Here is a 16,579-nt window from a genome sequence, read left to right as displayed (position 1 = left end):
TACTAAAACTACTAATTTATTTCATCTGGATTTTTTCTACATATTTGAGGCAATGAAACCCTTTTCCAGTTTTCTCTGTTGTGAAGAAAATCTCCATTTTTCTATTTGCAAGGACAAAATTATTAAAAGGTGGCTGCTAGACAACCCTTAGATATCCCTGCAGAAAGCTTTTTGCTCCATCTTATGCGTGTATTTTTATAGTTTTGTGTTACTCTGTGTACACAGGGTGTTTTGTGACTTCTGCTGCCAATTGTTTTATTTTTCTTGATCCAGCTGCTGTCCCCCCATTGCTATGTGAAAAACATGTGTTGGATTTCCTCTTAATAGGAAAAAATGTAGCTACTTGACATCCTTGCTGTCTTATCCTGATAATGTGCAGAATTTCTTCTTCCTGGAACAAGATGGGTATTGTTATTTATTGTTGCAGCACTATAGAATGTGAAGGGTTCTGTTAAAGCTGCTGTTCCCTAAATCATGTTCCTTAAACTGTACAAGGAACTAAGCTTTCATTATTAAAAAAAAAAAAAAATCTTTTTTAGCCTGATTATTTAGAAAACATGACCTGAGTGAATGGTGGAAAATAGTTAGGTACTGAAAAAAAAGAAATAGACTCAGTAAAACTGACATTGCTTCTATTCAGTTTCCTGCATTCCAAATTAGCACAAGAAAATGGTATTGAAGGCTAAGGTATCCAAGAGGGTGATTGCAGAAGAGGGCTTTTATAGGGCTTATATAAGAGGGTGGTGTTCTACCCTGTTACCAGATGCCATTTCACCCCATAGGGGTAGTTCTTGAATATTTATCATTATTAAATCTACTTTTTCCTGTTGCCACTGAAACACACAAACACAAGTAACTTTCCATTTTTCATGCAATATAGGTAATAGGTTTACAAAAAGTAATCTGTAGTTTGAGATTCTTTTTAAAAGCCTATTTTTGGTTGGTTTACATTTTCCTAAACTTCAGCATTTGCAGCTGTCTGTCCAAGATATCTGTCCATGAAATGTCTCTGTGATGCTTCTGTGGCACTCAGTTGCCTCTCAAGCTACCTGATGACAGAACTGGGGGTTTATGGAGTATTTTTTTTAATTAAATACATGTGTTCAGCTGTGTGATGGCTAAATCTCTTCGCAGACACACAAATTTTGTTGTGCAGAACCTTCATATCCTTCCAGAAGAGTCTCTTAGACCCCACCTCAGTCTTCGCAGTGTTTGGCAGTGATAATTTTTTGGTTAGTCCATGTTTCTGTGTTAGAAAGTCCTCAACAAACAGTGTACTATTCACTTTTAAGCAGCCTGTGACTTAAAAAAATATAAAAGAAGAAAGTGTTACCTTGGTATGTTTATTTTCTGCTTTTTTCTCCATTTTCCCACTACCCAAATGCAAAACAGTGATGATTTTTTAATAATGTCAACTGGAACATTATTAACATCAAGTATAAGGTTTGAAAGGTGGTAAAACCTCTGGGTTTGTTCTGTGCCTTAAAAATACATTTAAAGAGAGCAGGAGCTGAAAACAGGTAGTAATTTGTGTTCTGATGATTTTGACATCATTAATTAAATCTCAGCTATGCCTGCCTAAATTTTAGCTACCGGTACATGTTAATATGAGTACCCCATTGGTGGTTCTTTCCTTCTTTTATTTTTGTGACATAAAAATGTGGAGTCTGCAGTAGCTGTTCCTGACATGAGATGAAGTCCAGAGGTGTTCCAGCTGCCATAAATCATGCTGCCTGTTCAAGAGGCTGAGTTAGGGTATTTATCTAGGGTAGTAATAATCTCTTTTATTAACAAAGAGCCTTTTTTTTTTTTTTTTTTTTTTTTTTTTTTATGCAGGCCTGATACTAGATTAACCAAACTCTGTAAACTAGTCACACAAAAGAGGAGGTATGTCCTGGTTTTGTCAGGAACTTCTTAGGATAAAAAAGTTACAGTAAAACACAAGAATTCAAATTAGATTGCTCACAGTTTTCAGAATTTCAGGTTGAGGTTAAAGGAAATATTACAAGAAATAAACATGTATTTACATACTAGATTTATTAGTGATTAGAAGCCACCTTAGAAAATGTGTTCCATCTTTATTGAACAGGGCCTGGAAAATGCTGCAGTTAAGATGTTGCCTGGTAGCAGAAACTGAATTATTGTTTGTGGTGGTGTAAGCACAACCATCATCTAAACAAGAGAAGAGATCTGTGAGTTAGAATTGTCTTTGTTTGGTAGTAATTTCTGTGTTGCACTTTTGCTGAGTAAGCAGACCATGGTGGTGTTTGAGCTGCAAAAGTAGAATGTGTCAATTTTGGCTAATGGACAACATAATTCCTTGAACATTTTAACTCTTGTGCCATTGCTTGATGTTTTATTTCACCCTGGGGCTTCTAATCTTTGCTTAATTTTTTTTAAGGTCATGGTAGTGACATTTAGTTCCACTGGTTGTTTTCAGGGAAACTTCAGATGCCCCAAAACACAAAATACTGTGTGAGTTGTCAATCTTGAAGTGTAATTTCTGTGGAAATAAAAAGGCTTAGTAAACCCTTACTGGTGCTGATTCAGAAATTACATTACATGAGGATAGGAATAGTGCAGAAATACTTGGTATTCTAGACTCTTTATTAATTATTATAATTAATAGAGCTGGTCATGAAACAGAGTGAAGTTCAGAATGAAAGAAAACAGTGACAGGACAATGTTTTTAAAGTGCCATTGCTGATTTGTCCTGTTTTCCAGAGACCAGCCTATAATAAATTAAACTTTGAAATTTCCAAACATATTTATTTATAAAGAATTAAAAAGACAAGAGTTTCTTAGGAGTTCTTTTCATGACACATAAGATGTGCCCATAGTGCCTCCTCAAGTTTTCCCAATCGTTTTATCTGAAAATGGAGTGCTTCTTGCATTTGGAGGTATTTCCTTAGTATAAAAGAGAAGGAGATTTTGAACCCATTGCTCCTCGTAGTGCTGTGGCTTACAAACTCTGACAGGCATTTGGCTGCTGCATAAAAAGATACTCTCATACTGGTTAATTGGTTTTGCACAAATTGCTAGAATTGAGCTGTAATTCTGATTAAACTACTGGGCACAAGTTACGGGAGTTGCTTTTGGTTGCATCTTCCTCCTCATTCCCATGAAGTACTGAAATACCATTACTTCCCTTACAGATCAGGAAAAACATTCTTTAAACTACTATTTTATTTTTATTATTATTATTAGAAAATTTATTTTATTGGTTTATTTAAACTTAAATAATATTCATACAGATGGGGTGACCACTCTAAACACCCTTCTCTGTGTTTACCTCTGCTAAATAAGCCAAGGCATAGAGTCTTTTTTCATCTGTGTTTTCCTTGCATAACTCACCATTCCAGACCTGTGCTTTATGTCCCTTTGTTTGAGAGCTCAGTCCTGACTTCTCTGAAGCTGTTCTAAGGTAAGTTAGTTGATGCTTTTATTTTATGTCAGCTTTGCTTCGTGCCCGCAGATATCCCATCATACAGTTTAGTAATGTAATAAACCACTTGGGTCTTTGTAAAAAGAGTAAAAAAATCTTAAATATTGCTTTCAAGCATGCTGAAATGTCAGACTTCAAACTGGCTATCAGCCTTGACAAAATAACACACATTTTCTCCTCCTTTTTTTAACCCACTGTCACATTGTGGTGGTGATCCTCCACTGATCAGTGATTTTGCTTTTAAAATATATGTTTCTTCTTTTTATTTTTTCCTTAACAGCATGAATTCCTGACAAGCCAAGGCCTCTGCTTTAATTTTTAATCCCAGCCTAACAGACATTCCGATTCATTCCCAGCAGAATCTGTAACTGTAACTGCAGCAGAATCAAATATTATTGCAGATGTTTGATGAACCATAGAATTGGTTCAAGTCTCATTTCCAGTTACTTGGTTTCTAAATCTTCTCTTTGGGGACCCAAGCAATGCTGTCAATATTCTTTGTTCCAGTTGCTCAGCAGTTTGCAGTTTTATATTGTCGAGGGGTTTTTGTACTGAAGCAGCTGCTGAAGTCAAAACTTCTTGTGGAATGGAAGAAACTTAGAAGTGAGCCCCATATCCGGTGTCAGACTGTGGAAAAGGCTTTTATTTTAATTGCTGTGCTAGGTATTGATCAAAACCCACCAATATTTCTTATATTTGTGGTCTTCTTGGTAGCTTTTTAATTAAGCAGCACCTCCAAAATTAAGAGTTCATTATTATATCCAGAAATTGAAATCTGCTGCCTAAAGTAGCTGACATTCTTTTCTGTATTTCAGTTTTTCCAGTGGGATTTTCTTTCCCTTTTATTTCTGAAGATATGCAATCAGCACACGCTGTGTCACTGTAGTACTTTTATTTTTGTAGATGCAAAGTTAAAGTGCTGAATTGTGTTAAGTAATTCATGTGCTGTGGTACTTTTGTACTGTGTGCTGGAACCACGCTTTCATTTACTGATTAGTATAATACCCCTTTTTTCGTATTAAATTGCACTGTGTCTGTACATGGTCCTCAAACACTGCTCCCAGCATGGCGTCTAATACGTAAAAATTTATAAATTCGTTGCTCTCCAGCAAAATCTGATTTCTTGTACTATAGCAAAGTTCCTGAGAGTTTTAGGAGGACTGGGGAAAAACGAAGGAGCTAAATTGTCAGGTCCTGATTTGTAAGTCTGCTACTTCAATGCCACTATATTGGACATTTGGAAAGCCTGCTGCAAGGTTGTTTAGGATTGAGAGTACTTAAAAAACTCGCAATTTAAACTCCCAGAATAATTGATTTAAGACCCAAGATAATATATTCCACAAGGTAATGTATAGAGCCCCTTATAAAAAATTGGTGTTGTTTCACCTGAAGTTGAATTTTCCAGGTAATTATTGAAATAGTAATTTTTGAAGGTAGTTTTAGGTGACCTTTTCTTAACTTCTTAAATTTTTTTTTGCCCTCGAGAAAGATAGCATTGATTGCTGGATTGCACTGCAATGAAACTGAAATTATGTCTGCAAGATATATAAATATACACATAGATATATCTGATGAATGCAGGCATTATAATTCATATGTCTCACAGCAGAACTGTCCCTAATTTCAGTTTTCAATTGGTGAAATAATGTCACTCATATCTTTCAGCAGCACTGATGCTGAAAGCAATCCCATGTTCTGGAATTTTATTGCTGCTCCTTACAGAGATTGAAGTAGAAGGAGGAGAAAGTGGGTATTTAGGCCTGCAACTGTGTCGTGGATAGGAACAGGAACTGCTTGAATGTTGACCTGCTGGAATGTGAAACTGAAGACAGAAAATTCACTGTTCCTGTTAAGAACTTGTGGTAGTGAGTGTGGGATCAAAACCACTTCTATCTAGACCAAGGTGGCTCAGATGTGCAGAAATAGCTCATGAGCCTCCAGCTCTGCGTGTTTATACCCTGAGAAATTGGGATTCCCCAGATCAAAGGGGAGATTTTCTGGAGATAATTGATATTTTAAGGTAATTAACATTGTGATTTTCTGCTTCTACATCCATCATTTGCTTTATCCCCCTGTGCTGTCTGATAGCAAGACATGAAATCCCCAGCCAGCCTAGCTCTGCAGGAGCAAACACTGCAGGTCCTCACCCTGTTTGTTCTGACTCCTGGGCTTGTCCTCCTCTAACCAGATATTTGAACAGAGCTCTTGGGTAAACTGTGCTGTCCTCTCTCTTTTTTCCCCTCTACCAACTGCTGTCCCTGGCAGGCTCCCAGCATCCGCTTCCTCCCGCGGGCTGCAGCAGCTCCGGATCCCTGCGGAAATCCTGCGGCCAGCCCCACTTCCTCTGGACACAGATCCAGCTCCTCTCTCTCTCTCCAGCTCTGCCATCCCTGCACTGAGCATCTTTATATCTCCACACTCCCCAATATTCCCTTGGCTCTCCCCTGGTTCTGGATCCCAGCTGAACTCTTGGCCGTCACCTTCTCTCTGTATAATTTCACTGTATTATGAATAATGAAATTGGAGCACAGTAACACACAGTGTGACCTTTCCCCTCCTTTGGTCTGCCTTCTCCCCTCTCCTTGCTCAGTTTTGTTCTGTCACAGGTTCAGGAAGGAGTTGCAGCTCTCCTGCTACTTTTTCCAGTTGTTCAGCTTCCTTCTCTTGCATTTTCTGGATAGCTCTTCACCTTTCTCTTATTAATTGCTATCCCTCCCTGATTTATAACTAAAGGTCTTTTATCCTTCTTTTCTGTAGGAGCACACACGCACACACACAAAATATTTTGATTTCCTTTTCCTTGAGCCACATCATCATCTGTCTGTCATCAGCTTTTCAGTCCTCACTGTGTGTGTTTGGGGTACCCCTCCTTCACAGGCATGAGGGACCTTTCTAACTCAGATTTCACTGTTTTATTCATGTGAAAAGTCTGATCCATTCTTAACTTCATTCATCCTACCCTTCCTTCAGTGCCATTAGTGGCCTGGCTGTGTGTTCACCTCCTCACTTGCCAGATGTTCCAACATTGTTTCCGACAGCAACTTTTTTCATCTCTTAACATCTCTTGTCCTTTGGCCCTTTCCTTCGTTTTCATTCTTTGGTCATTTCCAAACACAAACACAGCTTCTGTCTTCATAATTCTACCTGTTCACATCTTCAAAAATTTATTTTCTCCAAATCAGTATCCTAGCCTTTCTCTTGCACCTTTCCTTTTGAGGAAAATGTAATAATTAAGATTCCAATTTTATTCTTTGACTGTCTGGCCCTCAGCCTTTTGTACTTGGTATCTCCTTTCCCTTGTTCTTATTATAGCCAGGAATGCTTGGAGATCTGCAGGTATTTCCCAGTCACCATATATATATATTTTTTTTTTTTTCATTCCAGTCTGTCTTAGAGCTGAAATTAGTGTCTCTGTGTTTGACCAATGTATTGATTATGGAGCTGTGCTTTTCTCCAGCCCTTAAAAATTTGAGGTTGCTGTAGCACCCAGAGCACTTCTACAGAAATCCTGCCCCTAACTTAGTATTCACTATCCTTGCACTTTCCACTGCTGGTTGTTGATTCTGTGCTTCACTCTACTCCTAGTAATTACCAATAAAAAGTTAATAACCTGCCATAATACTATTTTTGCCCTTCCTGCATAGATTTTCAAAACATCATTCCAGTCTTGTGCTTTGCCTTTCTGTTAAAGAGAAGCCCTCTCAATATTCTCAGGCTTCACTTGTTACCATTCTCCAGATTAATCCTTAATCCTTAATGACTTTAGTGTCTTTAGGGGTTTTTGTTTGTTTTCAATGTTTTATATACATTAAAAGTCAAGGAAGTGCACTGTTAATGTGGTTTGTCTGCTGGCTGTGTGGTAGTATTTTCTCTTTCTTTCCTTGATTTGTCCTGTTTCTCTGTTTGTAGTCCTGGATGTTCTGGTAGCTGAAATATTCAGGGTATTTATCTGACATTGTAATTATTTTTGCCTTGTCTTGGGAAGACCAATTAGGGATTTCTTCAGAAACAGTCCTGCTTAGAGTCATTAAAAAGAATATGTTGAGTTTGGTGCAATGTAGTCTTCATTATATTTGGCAGAGGAAAAAATAATTCTGGTCTTAACATGACATGAGGATGTCTTGACTTGCAGATCTTGGACAGCCTCTTTTTCCAGAATTTCCCATCTAAGTAGGATCTGTTGCACAGTCAGGCTCTCATCTGCTGCCCCTGTGTATCCTGGGGACATGCCTTGTACAGACACCTCAACCTTTCCTCACATCCCTCTTCAAAAAATTGTTCATTTTGCTCTCTTTCCGTCATATATATCAGTTACCTAATAAATCAGTAGCAAGAGCAAAACAGTTGCACATATTTGTAAATAATGAAAGCTCTGTTTATATTTAAACCAAAGGAGTACAGACTATTTTCAGGTTTTGCAGATGAGAGGACACTGGACATTGCCAGGGATCCCAGGGGCAGCCACATCTTAGGCTGGAGAGTGAATAAGACCTTATGACCAAAGATTGTGCATGGAAAACATTAAAACCAGGAAGATGAATTAAAATAGATCAGAGAAGTCAAAGAGGTGCTGTATTATATTGGTATGTTTTTTGAAAAAATTTACTGAATTCCCAAATACCAATGTAACTTGAGTTTGAAGAATTTTAGCTGTTTCTTAGTATGGGATTTTGGGGTTTTTTTGGTTTGTGGTATTTTGGGGGATTGGGTTTGTGGGTTTGTTTTGTTTTGTTTTTCGTTGTTGTTGGTTGGTTGGTTGGTTGGTTGGTTTTGTTTTTTGTTTTGTTTTGTCTTTTTGTGTAAGGAACTTGCTTATCAGTACAGTGCTGTGTGCTGTGGGTTTAAATATGTCGATGGAATTGATTTGGAATTTTATATGAATATCTGTTTAAGATCTAGAAACTTTTCTTAATACTGTCAAGTTTGGTTTCTCAAGAAAGTCTTGTTAGTATCATTAACAACATTGTAGAATACAAAGGATACTATTAAATGTATTAAGATTTTTCCCTGGTTGCATTTGCATTCAGCAGTCTTCTCTCAGTTCATTCTTTGCAGCTTCAAGTGTCCTGGTTATGAATCCACTGCTCCAACTGTGGAAGGACATACTGGTTTTCTCCTTTTTTTTTTTTTTTTTTTTTTCTCCAGGTCTTTGCCTGCCACTTTTGTACCAATTCTGCCACTTTTATACCTATTCCATGCAGAGGAAGTGAGGTGATCCCTTACTTCCCAAGGGTGCAATCCTCCAACCAACCAACCAATCAACCAGCCAATCAACCAACCCTTAACATCTCGCTTCAATGCAGCTTCAGTGTATCCCAAATTTTGCAGAGGTTCCACAAAACCTTAACATTATTAGTTTGTCTTCTGTCCTTCCAAGCAGGAAGAGTAATCCCCCTTGCTTAGAAAAGGGAAGCCTATTTTTTAAAGTTTGTAGTTGAAACTTGTCACACAATTTGAAATATAAAAGAGAAATTAAAAAGAAAACCTTAAACTTGAAAACTTGAAGAAGCAGGAGTGTGTGCATCTCTTCCTCTCTCATCTGTAAGAGAAAAAGAGTTCTCAGAATTTGATCTGGATAGATCTGAGGAAGAAATTCAGGAAGGATTATTCCCTTCGGGTGCGTATGTTTGTTTTTTAAAACAATGATTGAGTTATTTTAATACTCTGGATGTTCATCCTCATGTACAGCACAGGAAAAATAGAATAAACAAAAGAGAAAATATTTTCCACTCAGCATCATTGAAAAGATGATGTTTTTTGTTGTTGAGAGCTGTTGCCCTCTCTGTGAAGATTTGGAAGATCTTGTCTGGGTAAAATAAAGACCACTTTTAGTACAAGATCCAAACTTTTTAATAATAATAATAATGGTAATGATAAAGATAAAAAAGGTAGGCAAGGTTATTTGAACATAGCTTTAACTTCTTCAGTTAGCCATGATACAACCCAAAAGTAAACTCTAGCCCACAGGGTTAGCTCTGGAAGATTAGATCTCAGGTAATATCTTATTATCAATGTATTTTTGATGAGACATTTTTAGATTTTTCCTATTCTAGGCTTTGCTTTCTGTCTCTTTCCTCTCTAAAGGAGAGACCCACCTGAGCAGGGTCTCTCCTTTGGAAAGGAAAGAGACAGAAAGCAATGTTTTCTGTTGCTACACTGGAGAAGGAAATAAGCTTCTATTTATTCTAATATAATTCTAATTATTGTTCTGCCACAGAAGAAAAAGCAGTGGTAAAGCCACATTATACAGGAATTTTAAAAGTCCTCTGGGAAGCTATTCCTGGCATTGCCAATGACACAGAATTTTCCAGTTTCAAAGTCAGTCTCTTTGGGGTGTGTGACTGATTTCTTTCATAATTCACCATCAGACTTCTAAGTATCAGAATCACTGTGTTTCATATATTGCAGAAATTACATTTGTCAGGCAGCATACAGAATAAAGAACAGGTATGATTGCACTTACAACATTTATTTAATCAAAGAATAAGTTCAGACAATAAACACAGACAGTAAATGTTGTTTCTGATCTTTTCAAGTAGTCTGGGTGTAAGAATTTCACTAAGTTCTTGAAATGGCAAAACAGTAAATGTTAAAAGCTGTAAAAGAGAGCACTTAGAAGTTGCTGAATATGGTTTTCAGGTTTTGTGTATTTTGATGAACTCCATTTTAATCAGCTGGTTCAGAGGTAGAGGGGGTCTTCTGGTAGTTTCCTTTTATTCCCTCTTTTACAGTGCAGAAGGAAAGGATAACCTTGTAGTTATTTATATATCTTTATCTCAACATGGGAGTCAAGTGAGGAGGACTAAGGAAAATGCCCACCTCTGAGGCAGAATTCTGTATGAAGATAATTTCTCTGCCTTAGGATCTTATCTGTAAACTGGGCATAACTGTCCTTTTCTCAGATATCCTGTCTCTGTTTAAAGCATAAACTATCGGTAATAAAAATGATCTCCTTGTTTTTTCCTTCTATAGTGTTCCCCATAATCAATTATGATTTGCCTGCGTCTTTTTTTTTATTCAAACTGCAAATGGTAGGTGATAATAGGCATGGGGAGCTATTTAAAAAAAAAAAAAAAAAGAAGCCATAAGAGGCTGAAATTTATTAGCACCTGCAGGGGTAAAGGTGGTTAAATGGTGTACAGATGTTTTGGGACATATTCTCAGATATGCTGTGTGTTTGTGTGTGGATGTGAGAAGTGAGGAGTGGCAGTCAGTCTATAGCTCAAGCAATGCTTATTTTATTCAAGTTTCACTTACTTCTTTACACAGCCACTGTCAGCTGCCAGATTTAAAGCCTCTCAGATTTTCATTCCGAAGTGAAAGAAGCTAAATAAACTGCTTAATTCAGACATGAGCCAAGGAAAGGATACTGGTGTGCCAGCAGAGAGGGATGGAGAGTCTGTGCAATCATGTATAAATTGTTACAATAATGGACTTCAGTTAGGAATTAAGTGGATGAGTAGCACAAAACTTCAGGTATGCTTTTCCAGCACATTAAAGAACTTCTCCAGAACAGTTAGTTGGAAAGCCAACATTATTCTCAATTTAATTGTAAATACCTAACTGAAGTCAATTTCAGATGGAATGGCTGAGCCACCAATTTAATAATAATAATTACAGTATAATTAATTTCAACATCCTAGGGGGAGATAGAGAACCAAGAGGCAACACAGAGGAGACTAAGCTTTAGAGGAAGTAAAATCAGATAGTTAATCACAGAAACACTGAGATTAAAAGCTGAAAAGATCTAATGCAGGCATGGTCTGAGAAGGAACCAGCAGTTTCTTAAACGTCAGTTTCCACTGAACAGCAAGGTCAGGTAAGATGGGATGCTTAACCAGTAAAGTGTAAAATGCTCTTTGAAGAAAAATGCAGGGAGTTCTGAAATACTTTCGTGAGGTGGGTAGTAAGGAATGTTTCAAAATTCAGTGAGGACTGTCCAAGGGAAAACGAGAAGGAAAAAGAGAATGAAACCAATCTTCTAAGTTTATCAAAAACAGACTGGAAAGCAAATACTCTGTTCTTTAAAAATCAGGACCAACCACTGAACTGCTGCACTGTCAGAATAGGTGTAACCTTAGGGGGGAGGGTCTGGACCACAGCAGGTTCATTGGGGAGGATATTTTGCCCTGACTGGTGCCACCACACAGGGTCACAGCTGTTCCAAGCACACTGGGGCAGTGGAAGCATCTCCATTCTCCCCAGGGCAAAAGAAGGAAAAAAGCAGAGAAAAGGGGGTTCTGGGCACAGCAGATAGGTTTTTCCTCGAAGTGGATAGGAACATAACTTTAAAAAAAGCTTTACCTGAACAACTGCCAGGCAATAATAAGCCCACAAGCTCTTTTGGTGAGTGAGTTCTGTGTTTAATAATCCTGACTTCTTGGAAACAGCATGTAAGTGCTGAGTAGTTCTCAGTTTTAACAATATAACTAAGCTCTGGTTATTGGATCCTGTGATGCTCCAGTAAGGCTGGTGAGCCCTTTATGATCAAAGGTTTTCATCTGTTTAAGTGCCTGTATCCACAGATGGAATAATTTTAAACAATATGTTAGGAAGCGGGTGTTGGGTATCATATAAATAATTGGTTCAGAATTTGTGTGGTTCAGCATCTTACACACTTGTTAAAATTGTCCTTGAAAACTTCCAGTATTTCCAGAGCTTAGGGAAGTGTTCTAATTGTTGGCATATTGCTGTTTGCTTTGCATTCCTACCACTGAAATGTGTAATCCTGCTTATATATATCAACAATATATATTAATATAATTGCTATGTAAATTAATATATGTAGAAAATAGTTGTTTTAAAGTTTGACAAAATAGGCCATCTGTAAAAAACAGTGCTTAATTGTTCACGTGATATATAAATCCAGGGTTCAAACTAACCAGATTTTCTGACACAAACCTCCTTTATTAACATTCTTACGTTGTATTTGTGAGATTGTTTTTTGCACTTTCTTTTTGCAAGAAGTATTTCTGAAACTGAGATTTGAGGAAGTTCTTTCTTCAGTTATAAAAAAAATCCCACCATATCTCTCAGTTTCAAATTATTTATGATAGCACAGGAAAATAAACTTGTGTGATGCTTGCAAAATTAACAGGGTGGGAATCAGTATGGAAAATTTTATAAACTCATCATGATACATGTATGTTAGTGCCTCATCTGCCTTCTATGTGCAATGATGGTCATTGCAACCACCAGAGGTTTTCTTCCTTCCAACCCCTTGCCCCTACTCTTACCATAAAAGTGCTTTTTGGGCCATACAGAACCAGGTTGGTTTTGGATTACTTTCCAGACAGAATTCTGAACAATAGTTTCAAATGGTGCATTTGTAATGGGAAATAATTGTACAAGGAGCTAGATTAATAATATTAGATGCTACTGATTTTTTTTTTAATGAAGAGTAATTGTGATGCTTGTAGACTGGGTGGGTAATTGGATTTTGAATGGTGAGGAAGGAGGTTAATGTTCTCAAAAATATGCATGCAGTGCCTGTTGCTGGTGGTGGCTCAGCTCATTAAATTATTGCAGTTGGAGGGCTGGGGTGTGCTCAGGGTAGCCTGTGTACACACCATGGGAAGCTCTTGAGTGTAGAGACTGAACTCACAGAAGACATGGAAACGTTCTGAACCAGGGCACAACTAAACAACTTTAGCATAAGATTAATTTTTAATGTAGGAAGACACGTTTAGTAGCTTTTCCGTGACACAGTTTCTCATTTAACCCCTTCACTGATAAGTTGCTTGTTCCAACAGCTGATACCTCTTGAAACCTATCTTCTAAAAAGATAAAATACAGTAATATTTTCAGTATTCCATTACTCCTGTGTAGCAGCACCCAGACTTTTCTTCACTATCCAAAGTAGTGTCTGATCATTTTGTTTTCATGTGAATGTCCTTAGTTTAAGGTATTTTTACATTTTAAAATAGTCTTTGTTTTATTTGATACTTGCAGATGGCTTTCAGTGGAAAAGAAATGATAAAATTTCTAGTCAGTGAAAGGACTTTTTTGGTTTTTCTTGAAGGTAGTATTAATGCACAAAATCCCTTATATTAAGTAATATTTAAGGCAACTGCAGGCAATGTCTTCAAGACCAAGTATCTTACAGAATAAATGTGAGGTGATGCAGTGAGAGTGAAGAGAAAGAAAATATGTCTGAGTAATGATGTTGGGATCATTTATGGGAAAATGTAATTCAGTATGAGCTTGAGTACATTAGTTCAGCAGCATTTGATAGCAGGAATTTTTGCTGTTGCTTTACCCATTGTAGAATAATGTTAGTTTTTGGGGTTTGTGTGTTTGGGTTTTGGTTTGTTGTTTTTTCCCCAAGAAGAACATAAGCAGACATAATTTTGTAGTTTGTGTCCTATCTTTGAGAAACAAGTAACTATTTCACTAGTTTATTTTCTGTTGTTACATAAAATAGAATCAAAGAATCACACACAAAGTAGTTTGGGTGTGAAGGGGATTTAAAACCTGTCCTATTCCACCCCTGCCATGGGCCTGGACACCTTCCACTCTCCCAAGGTGCTCCAAGCCCTGTCCAGCCTGGCCTTGGACACTTCCCAGGATGTGTCAGCCACAGCTTCTCTGGGTAGCCTGTGCCAGGGCCAGCACCAGCCCCTGACCTGGTTAAACACCTTGAGATCCCCGTCGGCCACTCCTGGGATGTCCAGGTCCCTCTGACAGATGCCATCCTGTCCTTCAGGGGTGTCACTGCAGCCTCAGCTTGCTGTCAGCTGCTGGGGGTGCCCTGGGTGCCTCTGTGTCACTGATGCAGATATTAAATCACACTGGTGCCAGCACACACCCCTGAGGGACACCAGTGGACACTGATGTCCGTCGGGACTTTGACTTGTTTTTCACTCCCCTCGGGATGTGCCCATCAGCCAATTCCTGATCCATGTAACAGCCAAGTCCATCTCTCTCCAACGTGGAGCAGGATGTTGTGGGGGTCTGAGTCTGTGTCAAAGGCTTTATAGCAGTCCAGATAAATGCCATCTGCAGCCCTCCCTTGTCCACTGATGGAGTCATCCCATCAGAGAAGGCCATGGGGTTGGTCAGGCAGAACTTACCTGTGGTGAAGCCATGCTACCTGTCCCAAGTCACCTCCTCTCCCCGCCCTGCCTCAGCAGAGCTTTCAGGAGGGGCTGTCTCCCAGGCACAGAGGGAGGCTGACAGGGCAGAGTTCCCAGGGTCCTCCTTTCCACCATTTCTAAAGAAGGAGACAATGGCTCCCTTTTTCCAGTCACATGGGACTTGACCTGACTGCCAGGATATTTCCAGTACTGTAGATTGTGGCTTGGCAACTCTGACCTTCTGTCTGACAGACCTGTAGAAGCCTTTCCTGTTATTCTGTGTGTCCCTTGAGAGATTCAGTTGCAGCTCTGCCTTGTCCTCCCTCACCGCAATTCCTACATAACTCACACTCACCTCCAGACTCTTCCCAGGTCACCTCTCCTTTCCCACTGCCTGTGCATTTGCTTCTGTCCCTTTACTGTGTCCCGCAGGTCTCTGCTCCTTGGTCTATTGCCTTCCTTGCCAGGTTCTTGCTCCTATAGATCACTAGGTCTTGAACTCTATAGAAGTCTTCCTTAAAGATCCTTAAGATATTTAACATAGAATAAATTAGTTACTGACATCACATCAGCTGCATTTGTTTACTTTAGAAGACAGCATCATAAATGTGTATTGAAATTCAAGAATATTCTCTGGATTTTGGACAATTCTTAAGTGGCTCTTGCTGAAATGGAAATTTCCACTCCTCTAGGTGGGCATTAGAAAAAGCCATTTTGTTTTGTGTACCTTCCCCTAACCTGCACCACAAGTGGGCAGGGTAAGATGACCAGATGCCTCCTCTGAATCTTGTGGATGAAACAAGATATCAAGAAAATATTTGCTTATTTCTGAACATGATTGCCTTTTCCCTAATTCCCCCCCCTTCCTTTCCACCTTTTCCTCAAGTGCTTTTTCTTGGATCTTTAAAACTAAAGCAAGAGGTTTTTTGGGACCTTAATAATAGTAATCAATCCTACACACAGGTCTGCTGCAGTTACATCCAGTCAGCAGTGCAACATGTGGTTTCAGGAAGAAATAATGTGATAAAAAGGGTTGGATATGGGGCTGGGAGCTCTGGCATCCCCTGCCTGCACCTCCTGTTGCCATTGTCTTGTCCTGTTAACAATTTTTCCCCAAACTTGCTGTCCTGTAAAATGGGAGAAGCGAATATTGGCATCTGCAAAATTTTAATGGTCTTAAATATTAAAGAACATACGTAATTAGCAATAAAAATAGAAATAAATGGAAACAATGTAATTTGAGTACTAACTTTACTCTGGTCAAATTTTCAATAAACACTTTGTCTTCTTTTTTCCCCCCTCCTGTTCTGTGCTGCTGGAACCAGAGTTTGACATTAATATTTTGGGGCAGGTTTTCAGCCAGGGTAACACAGTGTAGCCTGATCAAAGTCTAAAGGAGTATGACAATATTTACAGGTCTGTTTGCTGGGAGTTTATCTGGAGCTATTTTGGTCACAAGAGCCTTTGACCATGTTGCACAAGAGTGTTTAAAATACTCTTGTGGTGTGGGAACACAGGCATGAGCATCTTTAGCATTTTTTTCAATATTTCAGAGAGCAGCAGATATAAAAGCGACTTATGTCCAAAAAAGCCAGAAGCGGGTATAAACTTTTTATTAATATATACATATTTTTGTTTTAATTGATGATTTTGTACTAAGATTTTGGTAAACCAGTTGTAACAACCCTACCCCTCCCATCCAAAACCATGAAGAGGGTTGCATTTGTTAACTTTTGGTTCATTTTATTCAGATGTATAAAACTTTGCTTCAAGAGATGTCAGAGTCAAAAGAAGAATATTCTCAATATGAAATGTCAAAAGAAGAATATTCTCAATATGAAAATGCTCCATCTTCAGTTGGTTCTGCCAGTTTTCTGAATGTTCATTGTGAAATTAGTTATGGTTAATAAATGGCCATGTAAGCCTGATTAGCTCTTCACCACCATTAATGACAAGCCTCTTGCCACTGTATTTCTTTAACTCTGTTACAATCCAAATTAATTTTACTTACTGGTCACAGTTTTCTATGTCCCAGCTGGGATCTCACAGATCATTTCTG

General features: G+C 38.3%; 1 protein-coding gene across 14 annotated transcripts in view; it reads left to right on the top strand.

The window, feature by feature from the left end:
* Positions 1-16,579, top strand: part of SSBP2 (single stranded DNA binding protein 2) — a 135,567-nt gene that overhangs the window by 48,188 nt on the left and 70,800 nt on the right. The gene's annotated exons all lie outside the window — the stretch shown is intronic.

This window comes from Sylvia atricapilla, chromosome Z (assembly GCF_009819655.1).
Source record: "Sylvia atricapilla isolate bSylAtr1 chromosome Z, bSylAtr1.pri, whole genome shotgun sequence".
NCBI classification, from domain to species: domain Eukaryota; kingdom Metazoa; phylum Chordata; class Aves; order Passeriformes; family Sylviidae; genus Sylvia; species Sylvia atricapilla.
This window is presented reverse-complemented; position numbering and strand designations above follow the sequence as displayed.